At 45.7% G+C, this 25,825-nt stretch overlaps 1 protein-coding gene across 1 annotated transcript in view; it reads left to right on the top strand.

The window, feature by feature from the left end:
• The window catches only part of TSNARE1 (t-SNARE domain containing 1), a 399,909-nt gene that overhangs the window by 43,783 nt on the left and 330,301 nt on the right, over window positions 1-25,825 (top strand). Inside the window, exon 2 of the mRNA XM_081012848.1 lies at window positions 8,852-8,933. The gene's annotated coding sequence lies outside the window, so the exon portion shown is untranslated. The remainder of the gene's footprint in view (window positions 1-8,851; window positions 8,934-25,825) is intronic.

Below are 25,825 nucleotides of genomic sequence, written 5' to 3' on the forward strand. Positions count from 1 at the left end.
CTAGGTAGGAGTGTGGTAACCAGAGTTGTATGTGAGTGAGCTGGAAAGAGGCTGGGAACTGGAGACACAGAGACCTGCTTGCTCTGTACTGGATCCATAGAATTATACAGTCATACCTCTTGTTACGTTCGGTTCAGGTTCTGTCTTTTCAGGTTGCGTCCCGCGGCGACCCGGAAGTACCGGAAAGGGTTACTTCCGGGTTTCGCCACTCGCACATGCACAGACACGCAAAATGGCGTCACACGCATGTGCAGAAACGGCGGAACGTGACCCGCGCATGCGCAGATGCAGGTTGTGTTTCTTTCAGGCTGTGAATGGGGCTCCGGAACGGATCCTGTTTGCAACCAGAGGTACCACTGTGTATCCTAAAGATACCGCAGTCTGCACTGATCTTTGTTCCAGGGAAACTGAACCTGAGTAAATGCTTAGAACCCCATTGCGTAACGATACTAACATGACGTTCTGGCATTACTGAAACCAGTGCTTTCAGAATGGCATTCTGTGCTTCCTTTGAGGGGATAATATAATGCAGAGTACATATTTGTTTCATGTCACACTCCTTATGCATGTGCTGTAAAGCGATACTTTTTATTTTTTGTTCCCGGAATTGGTAGTTATGTGCAGCCTGTGTAGTTGACAGCATACAACTTGAAGCCAAGTGGCACGAATGCGCTTTCTTTGATCAGCTTTTCACTAGTAATTTTGCTTGATGTGATTGGTAGGTTTATTTTACAAAATGATTCTTGGTTCACAGCAGTAACAGCAGCGCATTTTGAATTTAAATGTGCCTCTCGCTTTGGACTCGTTGGAATAGCCACGTTTATCTAAAAGGCCATATTGTTCCAAAAGTGGAAGGAGAAACCTTCCACAATCCACACTTGGGAAAGATCAAAATGACATAGGGACACAGAAAGCTGCCTTTTGCCAAGTGAGACCATTGGCCTATCTACCTCAGTGCTGCCCACACTAACTGGCAGCGACTCTCCAGGGTTTGAACCTGGGACCAAAGGCCTGGTTAAAGAGGAATGTTTTTGCCTAGCGAACTAAAGGTGCATAATGAAGGTGCCAGGCAAACCTCCCTGGGTAGAGCATTCCACAAATGGGGAGCCACTGCAGAGAAGGCCCTTTCTCATGTTGTTACCCTCTGAGAGCCAGTGTGGTATAATGGCTAAGAGCGGTAGACTCGTAATCTGGTGAACTAGGTTCGCGTCTCCACTTCTCCACATGCAGCTGCTAGGTGACCTTGGGCCAGTCACACTTCTTTGAAGTCTCTCAGCCCCACTCACCTCACAGAGTGTTTGTTGTGGTGGAGGAAGGGAAAGGAGAATGTTAGCCACTTTGAGACTCCTTTGGGTAGTGATAAAGTGGGATATCAAATCCAAACTCCTCCTCTTCTTCTTCCTCTTCTTCTTCTTCTCCTTCCTCTGGACCTTTTGTGGAGGAGGCACGTGAAGAAGGACCTCAGAAGATTATCATAGGGCCATGCCCTCTTCTTCTCCAGAAGCAGGCTCAGGGACCTGAACCTGGTCTTAGCTGGAGACTCTGCAGCCACTTCTGGACTCAGGGGTTTTGACAAGCTATAGTCCTGTTCATCTGCCTTCACTTGAGTGAGGAATACGAATGAATGGGGAGGGTAGGTACACACTCAGTTTGAGGTGATGAGGGCTGAAGTGCGTGAGGACTGATGCACGTGGGTATAATGTGGGGGCGTGGGGTCAGAGTCCATCCTTCTCCCCACATGCAATTTCCCTAGTCATGTTTACATTCCCTGTTCAGGGACGGCAGTTGGTTGGGGCCGTTCTCTTTATATAATGTGGCAAGTGGTTGTTAGGGAGTTCTGCCAGTCTTATGAAACTTTAGCATTATGAATCAGAGCACATCCTTCTGTGTGGCATTATCATTTTATTTTTCTTTCTCCACTTGCCGAAATAGGAATATTCCTTCTGTAGGTAACAATGGGATTTGAGTTTTGATAACGGCAGTGGCCCTCATCCGAAGCTGACAACCCCCCGCCTCCTCTAGTTTCTCTCCCAGGTTTCTCTCCCCTTATTTAAATATCAAAAATTCAGATGCTTTCAGAAGTGGTGGTATTGGAAAGAGAAGTGTGGGTGTTATTGCAAGGTTGAGCCAATCCATTTTTATCTCATTATATATCTTTTTTTACCTAATGCTTTTTTATTATGTGAACTGTGCTGGGTTTTTAGCTCCGATGCAGGGATGACGTTGCTATAACAACACGATGATTCATGTAATTTCTGCAACATTCTGTTGGGTGGGTTTTGCAGCTTGAAAGCTTCTATGCGGTAGTGATGGGGGTTCCTCTTGCTTGGTTCTGTCCACCCCACTGCAAGTATGGTACCCAAGGGTCTTACGAATTCCCACCATCTTTGGTAGCAGAAGCCAATTTTTCACATGTCTGCCATGAAGTTCTTTGTTGACGGATGTGATGTGATGTATTGTGTTGGACATCAAACTGAGCTTCAGAAGCAAGATCAAGGATGATAGGATGATGATTATTATTTAGTTCCACTTCCCAACTTAGCAAGCGTGGCATTCACACTGCACCTTTGAGGAATTTGGAGCAATTCTGAAGCATCTCTAGCTATTCAAGCTCAGGAGAAGAGGAAAGGGCTTCATTCCAAAGGTAGCCAACCCTCGAGATGTGGTTGGACTACACTTCCCATCACCCCAACCATTGACCCTGCTGCCGGGGGGCTGATGGGAGCTGGAGTCCAACTGCAAATGGCAAGTACACTGTTGGCGACTCCTGCACCCATACATCCCGGAAGAGAAGACAGCCAAATAAAAGCCAGGTGCTCTTGTGTAGACTTGACAGTAAAGGGACCCCTGACCATTAGGTCCAGTCGTGACCAACTCTGGGGTTGCGGCACTCATCTCGCTTTATTGGCTGAGGGAGCCGGCGTACAGCTTCCGGGTCATGTGGCCAGCATGACTGAGCCGCTTCTGGCAAACCAGAGCAGCGCACAGAAACACCGTTTACCTTCCCGCCAGAGTGGTACCTATTTATCTACTTGCACTTTGACGTGCTTTCGAACTGCTAGGTTGGCAGGAGCAGGGACTGAGCAACGGGAGCTCACCCCGTCGTGGGGATTTGAACCGCCGACCTTCTGATCGGCAAGTCCTAGGCTCTGTGGTTTAACCCACAGCGCCACCCGTGTCCCTTAGACTTGACAGTAGAGCCTCTCAAACCATTGATATTAAACAGAAGGTGGAATAGAAGTGGTAGCTCAGTGAATGGTTTAGCCCTGAATGTTACGTTCTGTAGCATTTGTGTATCAACCTTGCTGGCTGAGGCCAATGGCCCATCTAGTCCAGCATCCTGTTCTTACAGCGGCCAGCCAGATGCCTGTGGGAAACCTGCAAGCAGGATTTGAGCACAAGAGCTCTCTCCTTGTTTGTGATTTCCAGCAACTGCTGTTCAGATGCATTGCTGCCTCTGACAATCTTCTTTCTCTTTCTTTGGTGATCCCTCGTAGCTGAGTAAGATTGTCTTCCATAAACACGGTTTTAACAATGAGTCCGTAAGTGACTATAGAGGCCAATTCTGGATCCACACGTCCTTCCACAGTGGGGACATAGGTTTCCAGGTGGGAGTTGATCACGGTGTGGATTTGCCAAGTGTGCCTTCCTCTTAGCACGTTTCCCCTTTGTGTCCTGAGTTCGAGTGCCTTCCAAGCCCTTTGGTAAAGGCTGTTCTCCAATTGGAGCGCTCGCAGGCAAGTGTTTCCCAGTTGCTGGCGTTTATACTACATTTTTAAAGATTTGCCTTGGGACAGTCTTTAAACCTCTTTTGTTGCCCACCAGCATTACACCTTCCATTTTTAAGTTTGGAATAGAGTAGTTGCTTTGGAAGACAATCATCAGGCATTCACACAACATGACCAGTCCAACAAAGTTGATGTTGAAGAATCATTGCTTCAGCACTGGTGATCTTTGCTTCTTCCAGTACACTGGTATTAGTTCTCCTGTCTTCCCAAGTGATGTGTAGAATTTTTTGGAGACCCCATTGATGGAATCTTTCGGGGAGAGCAGGTACGGCATAGCCATCAGGGTTGGTAGTCATCTAAAGCCCTCTCATGCACGAGTTTGCTTAATCCTCTTTTAAAGCCATCCAAGTTGGCGGCCATCCCTGCCTCTTGTTGGAGCAATTCCATAGTTTGACTATGAGATGTGTGAAGAAGCACTTCCTTTTGTCTGTTCTGCTTCATGGGATGTCCACCTGTTCTAGTGTTACCAGAGAGGGAGAAAAAACACCCTTTCTAAATCCACTTTCTCCACACCATATAAAAATGCTTCTGTTAGAGTCCTCCTGGTGGTGCAGCAATAAAAACTGCTAGCACATTTGCAAAGCTAAGCAGGGTCCGATATGGTTTCAAATCGGATGGGGGACTGGGTGTTGAGATACCTGCATTGGACTAGAGGACCAACCTTCAGGATCCATTCCAACTCTACCATTCTTTGACTATGAACCTCTTACTCCCCTATTCAGCCACTCCCCCTATTTAGCTGTTGACAATCTCTTGTTCAAGCAAATATTAAATGCTTGGGCCCTTCCACTTGTCCTCTCTCACCAGTTTTACAAGGGCATTTCTTCCTTCAGTCTCTATGTCTTTAAATTCAGGAGTGACCTATTTTCAAACTGAAAGGTTCTTTGGGCAGGGATGGTGGGGGATGTACCTTAGATGGCTTGGGAACGTTGCATTAAGAGCCTGGCATGACAGATAAAAAACACACGGTTGACCCTGCCTTCCTGTCCTGGCTAATTATATTAAACTCCATTTGCATGCTGACATGAGAGTTTAAGAGGGGTCGTTGGAGCCTCGATGCATATTAAATCTGCAAAATGACAGTCTGAGGCCAGAGGAGCATTGGACAAGTGGCAATTAGGCCACTAAGAGGATCACACCATGTTTTCATATTGCTGGGAGAGGTCTGCCGATCTTTGCCTTTAAATGCTTGACAGAGACAGCCAGAGGTGCCTCTTGACTGCATTAGTGGCAGGATCAGTGCGGTGAAAGACAGCAGGCGGCCTCTTAGCAGAAAGTGGTGCGGTAGGTGTTTTGCGGAAAAATAGTAAGCCATCAGCAGAGCGGCCCAGTAGTCCCTGCCAGATTCCTTGCTCCTGCTGAGGGAACTATGCCACTCAAAGGATGTGCTGGCCTTCCCAAAATCTGCTTCAAGGTTTATTTTTACATCCAAGTAGGAGGTGAACAGGGGCCAATCACTGCCTCTCAGCCTAACCTGCGTAGCAGTGTAGATGAGAAGGAAGATAACCATAAATTCCTCTTGGGGGAAAATGTGGGATATAAATGCAACACACAAGGAGATGGTTCTGAGGGTGGTCAAAAGAGTTCTATGGGGGAGTGATTTTTTTATGAATACCCCCAAATTTTATTTTTTAATCCCTGCAAGTAGAAAAGTAGAGCGTCAAGAGTCCAGCCCAGCCTTCTCCTTTCTGTGCTGGTTTCCTATTGCAGTGGCCTTCTCCCCTTGCTCCCCAGTGGTCTGAAATGGTACGTTCAATTCTACTACCTCAGAAGGATCCAGTTGGATCAGGACCATGACCCATGTAGTCCAGTGTTGTGTTGTCACAGCAGAGAACCAGATGCCTCTTGGAAGTCCCATGATTCCTGTGTTGAAGGGGGTTGTATTAGATGACCTCTGGAGTCCCAGCTGATTCTATGCATTAAGGAGCAGAACACAAAACAGCTTCCTTCTTCCTCAAGAAGTGCTCTACTTCCCCAAGATCTGTACTGTGCCACACCTTTTTCTCCATGCTGACTCTGAAAGGGTAAAGGAACCCCTGACCATTAGGTCCAGTCGCAGAGGACTCTGGGGTTGCGGCGCACATCTCGCTTCATTGGCCGAGGGAGCCGGCGTACAGCTTCCGGGTCATGTGGCCAGCATGACTAAGCCGCTTCTGGCGAACCAGAGCAGCGCACGGAAACGCCGTTTACCTACCCGCCGGAGCGGTACCTATTTATCTACTTGCACTTTGACGTGCTTTCAAACTGCTAGGTTGGCAGGAGCAGGGACTGAGCAATGGGAGCTCACTCCATCGCGGGGATTCGAACTGCCGACCTTCTGATCGGCAAGCCCAAGGCTCAGTGGTTTAGACCACAGCGCCACCCGCGTCCCATGCTGCCTCTTAGCCTGGGTCAATTACCCTCATTTCTGCTTTGTCCCCTCACTTCCTTACCTTAACTACCAGCAGAAGTTCTAGTTACAGGTAGGTAGCCATGCTGGTCTGCCGTAGTCGAAACAATTTTTTTAAAAAATTCCTTCCAGTAGCACCTTTTGACTACCAGCGGAAGATTTGCCAAAAAACCCCACCTCATTGTATTTTTAAAGTGAAGCATTTTTTCTCGATGTGCTGAGTATAGTTGCAGTTTTAAAGCTGGCTGGATTTGGGGAGAAGTGTTTGCTTAATCTCTTTCCATTGACGTTTCTCCTTTTCCCTTTTTGGTATGTTTTAAAATAATTATTACCTGTCCAAAGCATTTGAGGCTGGGAAGGCTGATAATTAGTAGGTCTGCAAACCTTAATTGGTTTAATCGGCAGATCAATCCACTAAAGCTTTAATTGATTAATTTGTAGGGCTCCAAGTTGAGACACACTTTCCTTTTATTTATTTTCTTCCGGCGAGCTACTACGTTAGGGAACAAAAAGGAATATAAGAAAGGAAAGTGAGGCCTACAACGGCAAACAAATTGTAGCGTGGAGTTGAAATTTCCAAGTGCTTCACCACAATTCATTCCCCACAAGTGTTCCCAAACAGATAGTTACCCTCTCCTGCCCTCCCACCTTAAAACAATATTGCACTTCTCTTTGAATTGACTTCACCAAACCTACTGATTTCTACCTCTTGTGCATGAATGATGCAATCTAAGTTAAAGCAGTAGGGAGCATGAACTGAACACCAGAAACAAAGGGAATCATGTCTTCCTAGCAACATGTTTCGTTGGTACCTTGTTTCTCAAATTCCTTGCTACTCAAACAACTTGGAACCCAAACCCTGCAAACCCAGAAGTAAGTGCAAACTTTTTTCGGAACCCAAATGTGCTCCGTTTTGGGTGCCACACTTCCCTTTTGAGTGTTACGCTGAGCTCTGTCTATTTTTGCCATTTATTTTGCGTTTTTGTTTTTGCCGCTCTTTTGGTTTCGTTTTTGTGACTGTGTGGAACCCAGTTCAGCTACTGATTGATTGATTGTGTGACTGCAGTACATTGTTTATTGCTTTCATTTTATGGATCAATGCTCTTGTTAGATAGTAAAAAAATCATGATAAATTGCTGTTTTAGGGGTTGTTTTTAAAAGTCTGGAACGGAGTAATCCATTTTGCATTACTTTCTATGGGAAAAGCGCGCCTTGGTTTTGGAACGGACTTCTGGAATGGACTTAGTTTGAGAACCAAGGTACCACTGTATAGTTCTGTACAGTTGTACCAAACTGTTGTTGGCATCCGGCTGTTTCAAGAAACAATGGAAGTGCACCTCCGGGGGTGAAGTCAAACTGCTACATTAGCAGTACCAAGGTGACTTCCCTGGGGTGCAAGCTTGGGTAATGTGTCTGCAGGGACTGGGCTTCCCAGATGACAAGACCTTCCCCTCTCGGCCTCACTGTTGCTGTCCAAAGAAAAGCAGAGCAAGACTATTGGCATTAGCTTGGCTGCAGGAGTTGCCAGAATGAGGCGTACCAAGTCCCATCCCACCGCCTTAGGGACTCCACTCTGGATTTGTGCAGGGTTGACTCCTTAGGCTTTTCTTCTTCTGAAGATATCCGGCAAAAAGCTACTCGTTGCAGAGTCCTCAGTGTGCGAATAGTACTAGTAGCAGCAGCAGTAGTAGTAGCAATAATAATAATAATAATAATAATAATAATAATAATAATAAATTATTTATACCCCGCCCATCTGGCTGGGCTTCCCCAGCCACCTTGGGCAGCTTCCAACAGAATATGAAAATACAGTAATCCATCAAACATTAAAAGCTTCCCTAAACAGGGCTGCCTTCAGATGTTTTCTAAAAGTCTGGTAGTTGTTTCTCTCTTTGACATCTGGTGGGAGGATGTTCCACAGGGCGGGTGCCACCACCGAGAAGGCCCTCTGCCTGGTTCCCTGTAACTTGGCTTCTTGCAGCGAGGGAACTGCCAGAAGGCCCTTGGCGCTGGACCTCAGTGTCTGGGCAGAACGATGGGGGTGGAGACGCTCCTTCAGGTATACTGGACCGAGGCTGTTTAGGGCTTTAAAGGTCAGCGCCAACACTTTGAATTGTGCTCGGAAACGTACTGGGAGCCAGTGTAGGTCTTTCAAGACCGGTGTTATGTGGTCTCAGCAGCTGCTCCCAGTCACCAGTCTAGCTGCTGCATTCTGGATTAGTTGTAGTTTCCGGGTAACCTTCAAAGGTATAGCACACATATAGCACATTGCAGTAGTCCAAGCGAGAGATAACTAGAGCATGCACCACTCTGGCGAGACAGTCTGCGGGCAGGTAGAATAGCTTCATTCACATTGCTTCCACTAGGAAAAGGTCCTTAGAGGCTATTTATTTGTAGTGTTTATTTAGCAATGTTTCTATATTTCATTGAAAGTTAATTATTGCAACCATGCTGTAAGACTGGCCAACATTATCATTACCATCCATTTCCTAGATCTGTGCATAGGCTGAAGCAGAGAGTATGTGGTCTGTTTCCGAGGATGTTCATAGCAATGTGGAATCTGAATTGCTACACCAAATTTCTGTTTGGTTTCAATGATCGACACAATCTGTTTAGGGTAAATTGGACTCTACATTACTCATTCAGTCCCCACCCCCCCATGTTGTTTCCATAGATTGTCGGGAGAATCTTGGCTGATCGGGAGAGGTGGACTTTGGGAAACCTCCATAGAAAATTTGGTATTGTTTCTGCACAAGGTAACGACAAGTTAAGTTCTTAAATTTAGTGACCTGATACTTGGGGGTTGTGTACTGAATAGGATGGTGTGCTATTTCCCTTGCCTCTGGGTCCCAGAGTTGGCTTGAGGAGGACTTTAATTCAGATGATGCACCAGCCATTCTGCTTGAGGGGCTATGCTGCCATAGCCTGAAAACGTGGCTCTTCCATCAATCATCTTCTTAATCTGAAGTCCTTTAAATATTGCAACAATCTCCGCTGGCAGATGGAGCCAATGGAAGTGCCACCAGCCTTTTTAAGATTGCAGAGGACTTTAAGCCTTTGCTGATATAGTGTCAGGCCAAACTCATTTCCCTCCACACTGGGCTCACTGGGAGCTGTCCAGGGTCCTGGTTTGCCTTATCCCACCTTAGCCTGGACCAGAAGAAGCTCTGGTCTTTGTTACTACCTTCCCTGTGACATCTCAGCCCCAATGGAACAGGACAGGTAGGATGTCGCTGAAGACAAATGCAAAAATCCTTCCTAGATGTTTTTTTGGATTACAACTCCTATCAGTTCCACCCAAAAAAAACATCTGGGTTAGGGAAGGCTGGTTTAAAGTGAGGTTAATGATTCCTAGACTAGTCACATGGGCGATCTAGTCACAGGCCAATCATGACTAGAGCAATGCTTCTTGAACAGGAGGACCCATCCGTACCATGTCATAGAACCCAAAGCCACTAGAGTGGCACCTTTTGATGCTGATGTCTTCCTCTCTCCTCTCCAATCACTCTCCTGCTTGTTACGCAATCCTGATATAAGCATGGGTTTTCTATGCCCATACAAGAAAGGACAGTAAACTGTGGGTGGTATCTTGTTCTGTTAGTGCAAGGACTTTGGCTTTGTGATAGAACTTCCCCTCTTCTCCCTATGCAGCCCATAAATAATTTGTAGGGCTCCTCCTAACCCACCATAATGGAGTTTGGTTGAGGATGGGCACCTGTGGGGAGAAGGAGAGCAGCTCTGTTGTGCAATTGGAAATCCTTCATCTTATGGAACAAGTGCATTGGATGCTCATCCCTTCATAAAGTGTCATCTCAAAGGCTTCTGAAGGACCACTTAGTTTGCTATGGAGGTGAGAAGAAGCTGATACAGTGTCTTCTAGGAAGTTTGATGTAGCTATAAGGATGTGATAGCTGGTGATGGACCAGTTAGTGCATTTCAAGCCCTCCAAATTACATTCTTCTTTGAAGACCTTGGCAGTATCCCAGTGGGTGTGTAACTCCACCATTGGTTTGCCTCTGAGTTAACACGTAATGAATTACCATCCAGCCCACAAATCTAAAATGTTTGATGGGTCGATCTAATTGGCTGTATTTCAATCTATGCCTATAACTTAAAGGGCATTGAAAATGACCAGTAGATTGAAACAGGTCTTGCGATTGTATATAAAAACATTTTGGGGGGGAACACAGACATTCTTGTGTGTGTTCAGATTTGACCCAGTGAGGCAGTATACTAGCAATTTCATCCATATTAACTCTCAATTGACACGTTTATTATTCCTGTGCAAGTAGAGTTGTGCTTTGTTACTCTCTCTCCGAGGTGAAGCTAGTCACACATAATGCTTCATTACAATGTTTTCGGCAGAAGATTTCTATGGTGTGCTATGGATGTTTTCAGTAACGCAGGATTTAATACACTTACTTCGTTAAAAAGAAGGGGGGAAAGAAAGGCCCTTTAAACTTTTTGAAATCTATCCCAACTTTTCGTGGCTGCTGTCATAGCTCTGGCATATTTTGACACTAACGACTAGAGCTGAAGCGATAGGAGGTAAGAATTGTACAATGTTGCCTGCAGGTCTTGATGGTGAAGCTAGGTTAGCTACCATGGAAACGGAGTGAGCCATGGTCCCCTGGTCAGTGAGATGTTCCTGGGCTACCCACTGGTGATTTTTGCAAAGTTAATTGTTTTATGCAGAAATGTGCAAGCAGAGAAGATCGGAGGCAAACCTACCCCCTGTAAGCAAATAGCCCAACTGGTATTCCTGTATCAGCTTCCCCAAAGAGAGCAACTAGACTCCAAAGATGCATCAGCGAAGTCTCTCACTTCTCCTGTGTCCAGTTTAATTACAGTAGTTTCTGATGATAAACTGTCCGGGCATTTATGCATCACATTCTCACCTCCCTTCAGAATGTGGGCTCCGAACCTCACCACTGAAAACAAATTGCCCATTCTTGCACGCTAACAAGAAATTTAATAAATGATAAGTAATAATACCCCCCTGCCTACTCCAAACAAAATCCATCTTAGTTATTTTTCCAAGTCCCTGGATTTCATCAGATAGCATTTCAAGCAAAAGAACTTAAATAATAGTATTGAATTTAAGAAGAACATGGACAAAATGGAGCGTGTCCATCAATTCTTGCCTAACGTAATGTTTTGGGGAGAATTGGGGTGTTCTTGGGTGGAATATGCAAGGCATTTAATGGGGATCTGAATGTTTTGAGGAGCATGTTGTTCAGCCCAGGTAAAGAAAGAACAGCAGGAGTGCTCAGAAACAGCAGGAGTGCTCAGAAACATGTTGATGCTGTTTAGTTGTTTAGTCGTGTCCGACTCTTCATGACCCCATGGACCAGAGCACGCCAGGCCAGGCACTTCTGTCTTCCACTGCCTTCCGTAGTTTGGTCAAACTCATGCTGGTAGCTTCGAGAACACTATCCAACCATCTCATCCTCTGTCGTCCCCTTCTCCTTGTGCCCTCCATCTTTCCCAACATCAGAGTCTTTTCCTGGGAGTCTTCTCTTCTCATGAGGTGGCCAAAGTATTGGAGCCTCAGTTTCAGGATCTGTCCTTCTGGTGAGCACTCAGGGCTGATTTCCTTCAGAATGGATAGGTTTGATCTTCTTGCAGTCCATGGGACTCTCAAGAGTCTCCTCCAGCACCAGAATTCAAAAGCATCAATTCTTCGGCGATCAGCCTTCTTTATGGTCCAGCTTTCACTTCCATACATCACTACTGGGAAAACCACAGCTTTTACTATACGGACCTTTGTTGGCAAGGTGATGTCTCTACTTTTCAGAAACATGAGGAGATGTCTTATTACGCAACACACAGACCAACTCACTGTTGCAAGATGCAACAGTGATTCTATAAGGTGGCTTTAAAAGTCCAGTCTTCCCCCCAAACACATGCCCTGCCTATGCTCTGGGCTACAGCTCCATCTAGCAGGCTATTGAGTTGGGGAAGAGTAGCTGAATCCAGGAATGTGAAGATCTGTCACTGGTTACTGGTATGGTGGTATGGAACCCCAGTGAATTTTGTTCATGGGGGGATTTGAAAAAAACAGCAGAGAGTTGTTGCCTTCAAGCCCTGTTTCTGCGCCTCTTGGAAGCCTCTGATTGGCCATTGTGGGAAATGGGATTCTGCACTTCATTAACCTTTGGCCAGATCCATCTGTGCCTTTCATTGCAGCAACTGTTTTTGTAATTGAAGGATCTAGAACTGGAGACCCCGCAGTTCATTTTTGCAAGGGGGTGGGGGACTTTCCCTTGTTCCCGAGAGGGGGATGATGGCTTCAAGATGCCAAATTTAATGAGTCCCTGTTTTTAATCTGTGCAGAAATAGCTTAGCATCTGGTTGGGTTCATCTGTGAGTAACAAGGTCCCTCCCATGTTGTTCCCTGGACCTTTCCTTCAAGCGCTGTGTAGGCTGGAGATGAATAATGTCTCTCATGTCAAAAGCGTTGAGAATTCCAAAGTACCCTGGCGAGATGCACAAATAAACCTTCAGAGGTTCCTGCACATGCACACATAACTTCTGCTGCTTTCTGGTTGCCATGTGGAGGTTTCCTACATCATTTGCCTTGCTAGGGTTGCGCTGGGCATATTGAACCAGGAGGCCCTGGTGCTGGTGTTCATTTGCCACTACCTTCAGCCACCAGGGCTGGTGGAGAACTAAGCCAGAATGCAGCCATCACAGACCTCTTAATCTTGGGTAATTAATTGACCCAGGAGAGCTTCTTCCAAACCTTCTATACAGGAACATAAGACCAGAGGTCCCTCTTTTCAAATAGTGTGTACAGAAACGGGCAGAAGCTCTCCAGGGTCTCCCAGCCTTAACTGTTGTTGTTTAGTCATGTCCAACTCTTTGTGACCCCATGGACCAGAGCACGCCAGGCACTCCTGTCTTCCACTGCCTCCCGCAGTTTGGTCAAACTCATGCTGGTAGCTTCGAGAACACTGTCCAACCATCTCGTCCTCTGTCGTCCCCTTCTCCTTGTACCCTCAATGTTTCCCAACATCAGGGTCTTTTCCAGGAAGTCTTCTCTTCTCATGAGGTGGCCAAAGTCTTGGAGCCTCAGCTTCAGGACCTGTCCTTCCAGTGAGCACTCAGGGCTGATTTCCTTCAGAATGGATAGGTTTGATCTTCTTGCAGTCCATGGGACTCTCAAGAGTCTCCCCCAGCACCTTAATTCAAAAGCATCAAACCTGGGACCTTCTGAATGCAAAGCAGATGCTCCATCATTGGGCTAAGGACCTTCCCTCTGTGCCATGTACTGTGTTATGTACTTCATCAATGTGGACAACTCATGGCTAGGAGGAAACACTAGGCTACTGCTTTAGGCTTCCATGTCCCTGCACCATTTACAAAGAGATCCACTTTTCCGTTAGCAATGTCTTCTAATGGCAAGCAGCACGAAACGGGCCTGCAGAAATTGAAAGGATCCCTGCTTTTCCCTGTTGCTTTGAAAATTGATAAGAATTTTGGATCTCCCCACTCCCATCTGCCTGGGTTTCAGTTCTGCTCTTTTAACTGAAGTGTGATGGGTAAAACCTCTATTTTTGTTGCAATTCATTCCCAGAGCTGCTTGATAGCTTTCCAGATCTGTCACACTCTCAAATCAAACTTGACACCCTTATAATAGGGCGTGTTAAATATATAATGGTGTCATTTGTGTATTTGCGCTGTTACGAGCTCCTTCCCATGAATAGTAACTTATTTTTATATCTTAAACTTTTTCATCCTTCAACTTGAATTGAGCTATAGCTTGTTTCCAGATCTGCTTTTCTGAGAGGCATCTGAGAGGCTGGCTTGTCCAGGTTCCATGTTAGCAGGTATTAAATGATGAAGAGTGCATGATTCTTGTGCTATGGTTTCTCACCTTTTGTGGCTGGGACACTCAAATGCTTCCCCAGATTGATGTCTCCACTGGGTGCTCATTGGGCTCTGATTCACATGAGTTCTAGGAAGACCAATGGTCCATTTAGCTCAGTATTATTTGCAATGACTGGCAGTAGCGTTCCAGAATTTCAGGAAGGGGCCTCTTCTAGCCATAGCTTGAGATGCTCAGGATTGAACCCGGAACCTTTTGTGTTCACGTCAAATGTTCTCTCACCATGGCAAGAGGAAATATCTCACGTCCAGATCAATTCTGTAGGACAGATGTGAACAGACTTCAGTCTTCTTTTGTCGGGCAAAAAGAAATAGAATCCCCATAGGGAACACCAACATATTTTAAACTTAGAAAGCAAGGAGTGTGTACTCAGGAACTGTAAAGGTATAACTGATCTGTGGCAATGATCCAAAATATATGGGGTTTCCCTTAAGGCTGGTCCAGGAGGTGCAGCTGCTGCAAGATTGCTGAAGGGACAGTCAACAGCACTATTTCTCAAAGAAATGCATTGGTTGCCAATATGTTACTGGGCCATTTTAGGGTCTTGCATTTAGCAGGTGAAATTCTGAATTTAATGACACCAGATTGTCTTTGGGACTACCTTACCTTATAAAAATCCTGCTTGGTCTCTGCATCCCTGAGCCAGAGCTCAGGGATGATGGAAGTTGTAGTCCAACAACATCTGGGGACCCACAGTTTGAGAACTGCTGTTGTAGAGGGAAGCGAGGGGCAGATGGGTCTCATCCACCTGGGAAGGTAGCCCATCTAGGAGAAGGAAGACTCTCATCCTAAACCTCCACTGCCTTGCGGGATATCTTCAGGAAAAGAGAAGGCTAAGGAGTTTACCCTACACAAATCTGGAGTGGAGTCCCTAATGTTATGTACTGAAGTTCTCACCCTGGGCCAGCAGGGGGATACTGTAGATAGTTATGCAAATAAGGGATAACAAGTGACGTTCAGTGATTGGATAGTTTTAGAAAGTTGTTACAGTAACGTTGTACTGGAGCTCTATATAAGCAGGCTGACTGAACCCTTCAGTTCAGTTCTGTCCTGGCCTGTGAATAAAGAAGAGCTGTTTGGAGAATCGCCGATATGTTCACCCACAACTTAACACCTAAGATGGTGGCACCTTGTATGCCTCCTTCCAGCAATTGCTGCAGCCAAGCTGGTGCCAAACGTCTTGCTCTGCTTACCTTTGGACCACCTCAGCAAGGACGAGAGGGGGGTCTTGTTGTCTGGGCAGCCCAGGGGCTCCATACACACTGCCTAGGCTTCTGCCCCGGAGGTCGTTTCAGTGCTGCTAACACAGCGGTTTGACTTCATCCATTATCTCTCGAGACAGAAGGATGCCGAAAACAACAGTTTTGCAGCACATTGGCTTTTGGAATGTGCTCCCGGTGAATATCAGGGAGGTGCCTAAAATGTTAGCGTTTGGATGCTTGCTTGCAACACATTTGTTCACCCAGGCTTTCCCCGAGGAGTGATGCAGTAAAGCTGATGATGGATCTGATTCATTGATTTGTTTGTAATTTGTTTTTATTGATGCAATTTAATTACAGATCTCCATGTTGTTTACCACCATCATACTACTTTTTTTTTCAGCTGTTGGGCAGTTTAGAAATATTTGCTAAGTAAAGAAAAATAAACACACATGCTTTCTGGAGACCATATAGCTGCCAGAAATGCCTAGCTGGATTAGATCTAGGTGCACCCAGTCCAGTGTTTATTGCAAGACTCCCAGTAACCAACAAGGAGGAGATTGTTTACTGGAAAATGAAAAAAAAATAAGAAGAGTCCTGCTGGATCGGGCCCATCTAGATGCCTCTGGGAAGCCCGCAAGAGGCGGGAGGAAGCAGACCTGCAGTTGATGCTTGAAAGTATTTCATCAATTCATTTCGAACCTTTTCTTCCTCCCAGAGGAGCCCCTGGGCAATGGTTGTTCTCACTCCAGACTTTGCTTATGTTTTTAAGGCAGCTTCTGTTGGGTCCCATTCTTGGCTGGACAGTGACACCTCTTTTATTTACAAATTTATATCTGTACATTTGGCTTGATGCATCTTGGGTGGGCTTGAACTTTTGTGAGATGGACTGGTCAATTGTCTATTATATTTCAAAGTAGCTTGCCCAAAGCCACCTTTGACAATGGCATCGGTGAGGGTGGTGACCCTTGCTAATGCCAAGGTTCTTTGTAGCTTGAACCAGGGAAGCCCAGGGCTGAGACTGGGATCTGGCCCACTTAGATATCAGGTGTTGCCTGTACTCAGTCCCTGAGCCCTCTGCAACAGAGGCAGCCAACATGGTGCCCTCCAAATCTTTCGGACCACAACTCCCATCAGCCCAAGCCAGTGTGGCCAATGGTCAAGGATGATGGGAGCTGTAGTCCAGCCATGTCTGGAAGGCCACAGATTTGCTCTCCCTGCTGCCTTGTGTAAGAGCAGCGGTTCTCAACCTGTGGGTCCCCAGGTGTTGTTGGACTACAACTCCCATCACCCCTAGCTAGCAAGGCCAGAGCTCAGGCATGATGGGAGTTGTAGTCCAACAACATCTGGGGACCCACAGGTTGAGAACTGCTGTGTAAGAGGCACTTAAAAAACTGTGTCTTCGCTTTTCCTGATGTCCCAACTCTTTTATTTGCCTGCCTGCCTGCGTTCTGGCTTGCTTTATGGTCTTGAAACTATTGCTCATTGACCCAGAGACCTTATCTAAGTTTATATCCTACAATGGCTCCCCAGCCTGCGTGGAGAAGTAACATTTTCATTAGCCACTTGCCAAGAATAGTCTGAAGATATACATATTAAGAAAACCAAAAGAAGAGGGGGTGGAGGTGGGGAAGATAACTCTAATCAGTTTTTAAACTTTGAAGTCCATTTACCAGAGCATATCTTTGCTGTGAATAAATGGACTGGGCCTGGGTGGGGTGAAGGAGGCATAGCTCAGATTGCAAAGCTTGTGTTTTGCATAGATTTAATTCCTGCCATCTCTAAGGACTGGGACAACCCTTGCCTGATTTTTTGGAGAACTTCAGTCAGTCTGAGCAGATGATTCTGGGGTCAGTGAGTAAGTCACAGAATCATAGAATTGTAGAGTTGGAAAGGGACATCAGGGATCATCTCTTGCAATCTTCTTCGGTGCAGGAATCTTAGCTAAAGCATCCATAACAGATGGCCTCCCAACCTCTGTTTAAAAACCTCCAGTGAAGGAGAGTCCACCACATTTTAAGGGAGTCCATTCCACTGTTGAGCAGCTCTTGCTGGAAGAAAGTTCTTCCTAATGGCTGGTTGGAACCTCCTTTCTTGGAACTGGAATCCACTGGCTTTGGAGAAGGAGACAACAAGCTTGCTCCATCTTATTGTCACTATTCCTTAGATTTCTATGCAGCCTTTCATCAATTATTATTATTATTATTATTATTATTATTATTATTTATTATCTGAATATCACAGGGCAGTTCACAGCATAAAAATACAGAAGGAGAACACAAAATACATAACAAAAGCAAGAACAAACCAGAAACCCGCCTCCTGCAAATATGTTTAAAAGGCCATATAATGTTAATTGGACAAAGGTCTAGTTATAGAGAAACATTTTCACCTGGCACCTAAAGATGTGTAGTGAAGGTGTCGGGTGAGCCTCACTGGGGAGACCATTTCACAAACAGGGAGCCACCACAGGAAAGGTCGGTTCTCATGTTGTTGCCCTCCAGACCTCTTGTGGAGGAGACACATGATCAAAGGGTCTAAGTCTGCTTTCAGGTCTTTAAGGTATTGCGTTCCCGAGCATGTATATACATTTGAGACATATATATATATATATATATATATATATATATACTGAAAGACTTCAATACGGTCAACAGGTTGAACATTTTAGAGATGTTGACAGTTAAAAACTCTTTTCTTTCTTCAGTTGTTTTTCGTATAATATTGGGATCCAAGCTGCACACATGCAGAGTGGCCTTAGCCAGATGGGAAATCAACATGCCTTTGCTGCAAACAACACCAACAGAGACCGAGAGAAGTGTTTACCTTAGTCCAAATGTTCTGAACGTAGTTATGAAAAAGCCTTCTTATATAAGCTTTACCAAATACCCTCGACTGCTAGGAGAAATAGGAAAAGAGGAGGATATTTTGAGATCCATTGTACGCCGTCTGAAGAAACCAGCATAAAGATAACAGCATTGCTATAGAATTCTTCACTTGCTATGTGCATATAATATCTGGCTTAAGAGTTAACCTTCAGCTATAAAAGTACATACCTTTCATGTGACAGCCCTTCAGATATTTAAAGATTGCTGTTGTATCCCCTCTCAGTCTTCTCCAGACTAAGCATTCCTCTCTCCCTCAATTGTTCCTCATAAAGTTTGGTTTCCAGACCCTTGATCATCTCGATCGCGCTTCTCTGCTCATCTTCCAGCTTGTCAAAACATTTATTTGACTGTGATGCCCACAACTGGACACAGGACTCTAGGTGTGGTCTCACCAAGGCAGGATAGAATGGTGCTATTCCTTCCCTTGACCTGGACAATAGACTTCTGTAGAAAAGCATTAGCCTTTTTCTGCTGTTGCATCACACCATCAATTCATGTAAAGCTTGTGGTCTGCTAAGACCTCTAGATGTTTTCTGTTCAGAATCTGAAGTGAGATACTCATGCAGTGAGTTCCAGTTCCAGTCACCACACAACTTAAGGTCCAAAATAGTTTACTCCTGTAGAAGGTAAAGTTTTATTAATACAGTACCGGACATTGATATATACATATAGCTTGTAGACTTTACAGATACAGATACAGATAGACAGTATTTCTCCAGCAATTCATGATGTCTGATTCATGGACAGCACTCACTGACTCACAAATGTGCTCAAGACCCCAGACCCGTGTCCCCGGGGGTGGGGGCATTGCCACTTAAATTGATGGAGAGGGCTATCGTTGGGTAATTATCCTGATGGGACATGGGTGGTGCTGAGGTTTAAACCGCAGAGCCTCTTGGGCTTGCCAATCAGAAGGTCAGTGGTTTGAATCCCCGCGGCGGGGTGAGCTCCCGTCACTCTGTCCCAGCTCCTGCCAACCTAGCAGTTTGAAAGCATGTCAGTGCAAGTAGATAAATGGGTACCGCTCTGGTGGGAAGGTAAACGGCGTTTCTGTGCGCTCTGGCTTCCATCACGGTGTCCCATTGCACCAGAAGCGGTTTAGTCCTGCTGGCCACATGACCTGGAAAGCTGTCTGTGGAAAAATGCCAGTTCCCTCGGCCTGAAAGTGAGATGAGCGCCGCAACCCCTTAGTCGCCTTTGACTGGACTTAGCTGTCCAAGGGTCATTAACCCTTTACTTTTAACTTTACAGACCCCTTTTGGCCATTGCCATAGCAACGAGCTTGGCTGATCTAGCACCTGTTGGCTTATCCAATACATGGGGTGATTTGTGCTCATGAAGGAAATCAGTCCCTTCCTCCATGTCCAGTTCTTCCAGCACTACCAGCAAGCCAGGCCTCCCCCATCTTAAATTTATGCATATGGTTGTTCCTGCCTAAGTGTAGAGCCTTACACCTGAAGTTCATTTTGTTTGTTTTGGCCTAGTTCTCTGACTCCTTCAAAGTTGCTGCTATGATTCAGCCTCCTCAGTTGGCCTTAATTGCTCAGGAGAAAACTCTTAAGCACTGTGTTTCATCGGAAGGAGCTATCAAAGCTCTCTCAACCCCCCAGAGCTCAGGTGGGTGTTTCCCTGAGCATGACTATCTACCCCTTTTTGAGATGTAGCACATTTTCAACTTGTAGCACCTCTAGCCTTTGTGCGGTTGTGAACCAATCAAGATATGCCTGCAAACAAGAGTTTTATTTGCTGCAGCTGCTTGGAACTAGACTTCACTGGATGGAAACTCTGTCCCTTTAGCTCAGGAGTCACCAACCTTCTCGGGACCCCTGTGGACACCTTTGCAAAATGGAGAAGCTGCCATGGGCATGCCACCACAGCTTACCCCACCTTCCGTTTGTAGAATCTCCACATATTCTGATGCTGTGCTTCAGTTAGGTTTGGTGGAAGAAAAACAACGACATTCAGTTGGCTGAAGGAAGCTTCTCTTAAGCCAAATGCCAATGGGTGATGAGACCCTGCAGGAATCAGGAAAACATTCTACCCACAAGTACTATGTTAGTAGCCATGTAGCCCTTGAGATCTCTCTGTATGACCCTCAGAACACTATCCTGGACACATACCTCCTTGGATTGGTACCCAAGAGTTCATTTTTTGCCTGGCCAGAATGTATCATAGAATTGTAGAGTTGGAAGGGACCCTAAGGATCATCTAGCACAGCCTTTCTCAACTTGTGGGTCCCCAGATGTTGTTGAACTACAGCTCCCATCATCCCTAGCTAGCAAGGCCAGAGTTCAGGGATGATGGGAGTTGTAGTTCAACAACATCTGGGGACCCACAGGTTGAGAACCGCTGATCTAGCCCAATGCAGGAATTTGCAGTTGTCCCATCTGGGGATCAAACCTGTGACCTTGATGTTATCAGCACCACATTCTAACCAACTGAGCTATCCAGAGATATCTAGTGTCCTTGAACTTTGATAATGCCTCTTTCTTGGTTGGATGGTGGTCCCACAATCCAACTCGGTTTGGCCTCTGGTCCCACCCAGCATTGGCATGTATCCCTCATAAGGTTGCCCAAGAGAGAATTTGGCCCTTTAGCTTCTGGCAAAATATGAATTCCTTTCTGTCTCTCCAGGACATCCTCCTGCTTCTCCCCTGGTCAGAAACACACCTTGCCTTGTCCAAACAACTTATATATGGCTGAATTGCTCTGTTCCTTGCCTAGCTGGGGATCTAACCTCCCCCACCCCTTCTGCATTCCTGAGGAATGTGCTCTTACACCAAGCATGCAATAATAGCAAAGCCTTGAGGGTGTTACAGTGATTATTCTCAGATGGTGTCCCAGGTTATTCTATTCTGCCATGTCAGGATCTGTAATGTGCTGTGAAAATTTTTAAATCAGCTGTGTTATTCTTCATAGAAGAGGGCACGCAACATTGACTGTAGCTCTCTGAGATCATTTCCAAGCGCAGTTCCAAGTGCTGGTGCTTATCTTGAAGGCCCTGAATCAAGGATGGGGACTTGTGTACCTGCAGGTATTGCTGGACTGCATCCCCCACCATCCCTGACTCTTGACTCTGCTGGTTGGGGCTGATGGGAGTTGGAGTCACACAGTATCTGTCCTAATTTGTTTGAGACCCAGATATTTATCCTCCTCCTGATGGTGGATGGGGTGGAAGGATCCTTTGTTATTGGATCCTGTTTTGGGAGCCAATCCAGTAATAATAATAATAATAATAATAATAATACTTTTTCTTTATACCCCACCCTCCCCGGCCTTAGCCGGGCTCAGGGTGGCTAACACCAATTAAATTTCAGTAAAAAGATAAGAAAAAGAAAAAAAACACAACAATTTAAAATACAGTTTAAAATACCATTTAAAATGCAGCCTCATTTTAAAAGTAAAAACCATAAGGGGAGGGAAACATAAGGCTCAGACTGAGTCCAAACCAAAGGCCAGGTGGAACAGCTCTGTCTTGCAGGCCCTGCGGAAAATGTCAAGTCCCACAGCGTCCTGGTCTCTTGTGACAGAGCGTTCCACCAAGTTGGGGCCAGTACTGAAAAGGCCCTGGCCCTAGTTGAGACCAACCTAACCACCTTGTGACTTGGGACCTCCAAAATGTTGTCATTTGTGGACCTTAAGTTCCTCCGCGGGGCATATCAGGAGAGGCAGTCCCGTAGGTACATGGGTCCTAGGCCACATAGAGCTTTGTTATTGCATCTGTTTTGGGAGCCAATGTTGGAGTGCATCTTTGGTTGTGAAGTCAAACTGTTGTAGAGAGACATGTTTTGTTGCAGCTGGAGCAGATGAAGGCATCTGGTTGTGTTGCACCACAGCGTTTCTTCTCTCTGTGCTCCTCCCAGCGGTCATTCCTCCTTTGGTCACTGCTATGGATGCGCAAAGTAGAGATCACCTTGCCAACAAAGGTCCATATAGTTAAAGCTATGGTTTTCCCAGTAGTGATGTATGGAAGTGAAAGCTGGACCATAAAGAAGGCTGACCTGCAAAGAATTTATGCTTTTGAATTATGGTGCTGGAGGAGACTCTTGAGAGTCCCATGGACTGCAAGAAGATCAAACCTATCCATTCTGAAGGAAGGAAATCAGCCCTGAGTGCTCACTGGAAGGACAGATCCTGAAGCTGAGGCTCCAAGACTTTGGCCACCTCATGAGAAGAGAAGACTCCCTGGAAAAGACCCTGATGTTGGGAAAGATGGAGGGCACAAGGAGAAGGGGACGACAGAGGACGAGATGGTTGGACAGTGTTCTTGAAGCTACCAGCATGAGTTTGACCAAACTGCAGGAGGCAGTGGAAGACAGGAGTGCCTGGCGTGCTCTGGTCCGTGGGGTCACGAAGAGTTGGACACGACTAAACAACTAAACAACAACAACATGGATGCGCAACCTGACTATCTCCAGCACTGTGATTATTCGCAACCCACACAGTGGGTTGATGTGGGCAGCCTTCATGCCATCTTTGCATACACTATTGTAACACAGAATTCCCCTGCCAGCAGGCCTGGTGCCTGAAGCCAACACTCCATAGAGCACGTCCTTGGGGATCCTGCCACCTTCCATTCTGCGGTCATGATTTGCTGCAGGATTCCAGACACTATGCCTTCATGAGTGGCTTGCTTCCTTTGAGTGCAGAGAAGCTGCTTGTGAAGGAGAAACACTGTGCAGGATCCAATCCTGCTCTGTGTCTGCCCTGACCGTATTTTTTAACCCTATCAGAGGGTGGATCTGCCTGATCCAGGAAGCGGCACATATCTTGTGGGAGTCTCTTCCCCTGCTGAACAGCTCTTACTGTCAGAAAGTTTTTCCGAATGTTTAGCCGGAATCTCCTTTCTTGCAACTTGAAGCCATTGGTTCGAGTCCTACCTCCAGAGCAGGAGAAAACAAGCATGCTCCCTCCTCCATGTGACAGCCCTTAAGATATTTGAAGATGGCTGTCATATCTCCTCTCAGTCTCCTCTTTTCCAGGCTAAACATACCCAGTTCCTTCAAGCTTAGTTTCCAGACCCTTGATCATCTTGGTCTCCCTCCTCTGCACACCTTCCAGCTTGTCAACATCCTTCTTAAACTGAGGTGCCCAGAATTGGACACAGTATTCCAGATGTAGTCTCACCAAGGCAGATAAGAGTGGTACCATTGCTTCCCTTGATCTGGACACTATACTTCTGTTGATAAAGCCTAGAACAGCATTAGTTGTTTTTTTTTGCTACTGCATCACACTGTTGACTCATGTGAAGCTTGTGGTCCACCAAGACCCGTAGATCCTTTTCATATGACCGGCTGTCCCCCATCTTATATTTGTGCATCTGGTTTTTCCTACCTTACATTTGTCTCTATTGAAATTCATTCTGTTAGCTTGCACCCAGTTCTCCACTCGACCTTCTGCAAATGCACTTGACCTGCTGACTCCCAACAGTGAAAAATGCAAGCGCCTCTCGCCCTCCTTTCACCTCTCTCTGTCTTTTTTCTTCAGTTTGCCATTAGGTTCACGATGCACATAATGTGATTTATTCCTCCAAGCTCCCCCTTCATCCCTGCATTCTGGAGCTCTGCCGTGCATCCCTCCCCACATCTATTTTAATGCTAAACAAGTATTTGAGGACCCTTTTATTTTCCTTTTTCAGGTTGTCTGATTCAGGCAATATTAATGTGGCTGAGCATCTAATCTCAGCTGAATGAACTTCAGACTGTTCTAATTCTTTCTTTATAACTCGGAGACCTTGCAAGGACCTTCCTTTTTGTTCTTGCTAAATATGTATTGAAATCAAATCAGCCATGCACCGACCCTGTCGCCAGGCTTTTGTGAGCGAGCGAAAAGTTTTTACTTGGGTGACTAGGTCATTTCTCAAAAGTATGGAGAAATTATAGCTGTCATTCCCCCCCCCCTTCCTTCTTAAAGAATATGATCACGCCAGGTACTGGGGTGCAGTGCTGTAATCTTAGGCCGGGGAAGGAACCAGGAATGTGAATAAGCCAAGTTTATACCTTTATAGCTTGGACTGCTTTTAGGAGGCAGAAAATGCTGAGAATTCGACCTTTCACAAGTGAGCAAATTTATAGTCCTCCCTCGTTGATGGGTGACGCTCAACAGCGGTTATTAATATTTATCTTAATTTAAAAGTATTGAAGCCCCACCTTAGCATCCATTTTTTACAAAGGGACTAATGGATGTTGTGGTGGGAAATTCGGTAGTGAGTTGAGAATGAAGGCCATATCTGAATCCTAGACTGTCAGGAGCAAGCCATCAAAAAAAGTCAACACAGAGAGTAAGTGAGCTCTTTATTAGAAGAAACAAGGTCTGCTCAGGAGTTCCAGGCCTAATAAGCACAGCAATTCTTCTTAGTAGGTCTTGCTCCTAAGAGGCAGTTGTGGAGGCTGAAGGTCCCCACCTCCCCACAGCTGCCTAAGTCCCCTCCTCCTTCTCAAGCAATCTGAGACTATGCCGACACTCCTGTCTCTGTTCCTCCCTCTTCATACCTCTTCTGGTTCGGGGAACCAAGCGGGGAGGTGAGCTTGGCTTTCCTCCTCCTCTGCTTCCCCTTCTGATTCCGGACTGCTCTCTGCCACAGTCCCTTCCTCCTCACTAAACCCTGTTACCTCTTCAGCCTCCAACACCTCCTCCTCCCAATCTTCTTCCTTTGACCACTCAACGTCATCCCAGCACCACTCCCTGGGCTCTCAGCTGGTGCCTCTCACCATTCCTCTACATGTAGCCAGCCAGTCCTTTGGCATAGTGTTTGGACTGAAGGCAACAGAGACGTCCTCCTTGCTGAAGCTAAGCAGGTCCAGAAAGGACATCGAAATACATTTTTAAGGGAATTCGATAGCAGTGAAAATGTCTCCTACTTTGGGTGCACTGTAGTTCAAACTAATGGTGAATGGTTCTCCATCTCTGGGGGTAGGCAGGCAAGGGAGTCAGTCATAAATTTAATGTATCCAGAAATAGGATTTGAAATCTGATTACAAAAGATTTATCCATTTCAAACCAGTTGAGCTGTTGTAAAAAAGAAGAAGAGAATGATTAAACAGGTAACATGGATTGGAAGCAAAAACAAAAGGCATGGTTTCTGCTCAGGAGTCCTCTGTTGGGAGGACCCAACGCTCCTGATGTTCGTCTAAATAAAAATGTAGGGGATTGCAGTGTTTGTGTGTGTTGGGTGGTTTCTAGCCTCATAAGGAAGCCCTCCTTCTTGATGTTTTCCCCATTCCTTCTGTCACCACCTGCCTTCTGTCTGCATGGACTTCTTCATTCGCTAGATCGGTGCTGAACACCCTACTACACTGTAAGCAGCTCAAACAAGCCAGGGATCAATTAATTAAACCTCTATTGGTAAACCTAACTGGAAAATCCAAAACCTCCTACCTTAAGTAACTCCTTTGGAGATATGTCAAATGATACTATCCTGGCCGTGGCTAAGTTCCTCTCAGAAGTGATAAGAAATAGAAATCTACATGCTTTGGTTAAAACATAGTGACCTCCTTGGAATCCTTTCCTTGTATTTCTGTTTTACTTTGCTTTTGGAAATGTTTTTGTGGGTCTTTGGACCGAAATAAAGAATATATGTATATATCTGATATGATTTATATACAGCCTTTCATCATAAGATCTGAGGGCAGTTCACAGAATACTCAATATAATGCTTTTTGTGTGTGGAG

The sequence above is a fragment of the Podarcis pityusensis genome (assembly GCF_964106645.2).
Source record: "Podarcis pityusensis genome assembly, chromosome: 7".
Classification (NCBI taxonomy): Eukaryota; Metazoa; Chordata; class Lepidosauria; order Squamata; family Lacertidae; genus Podarcis; species Podarcis pityusensis.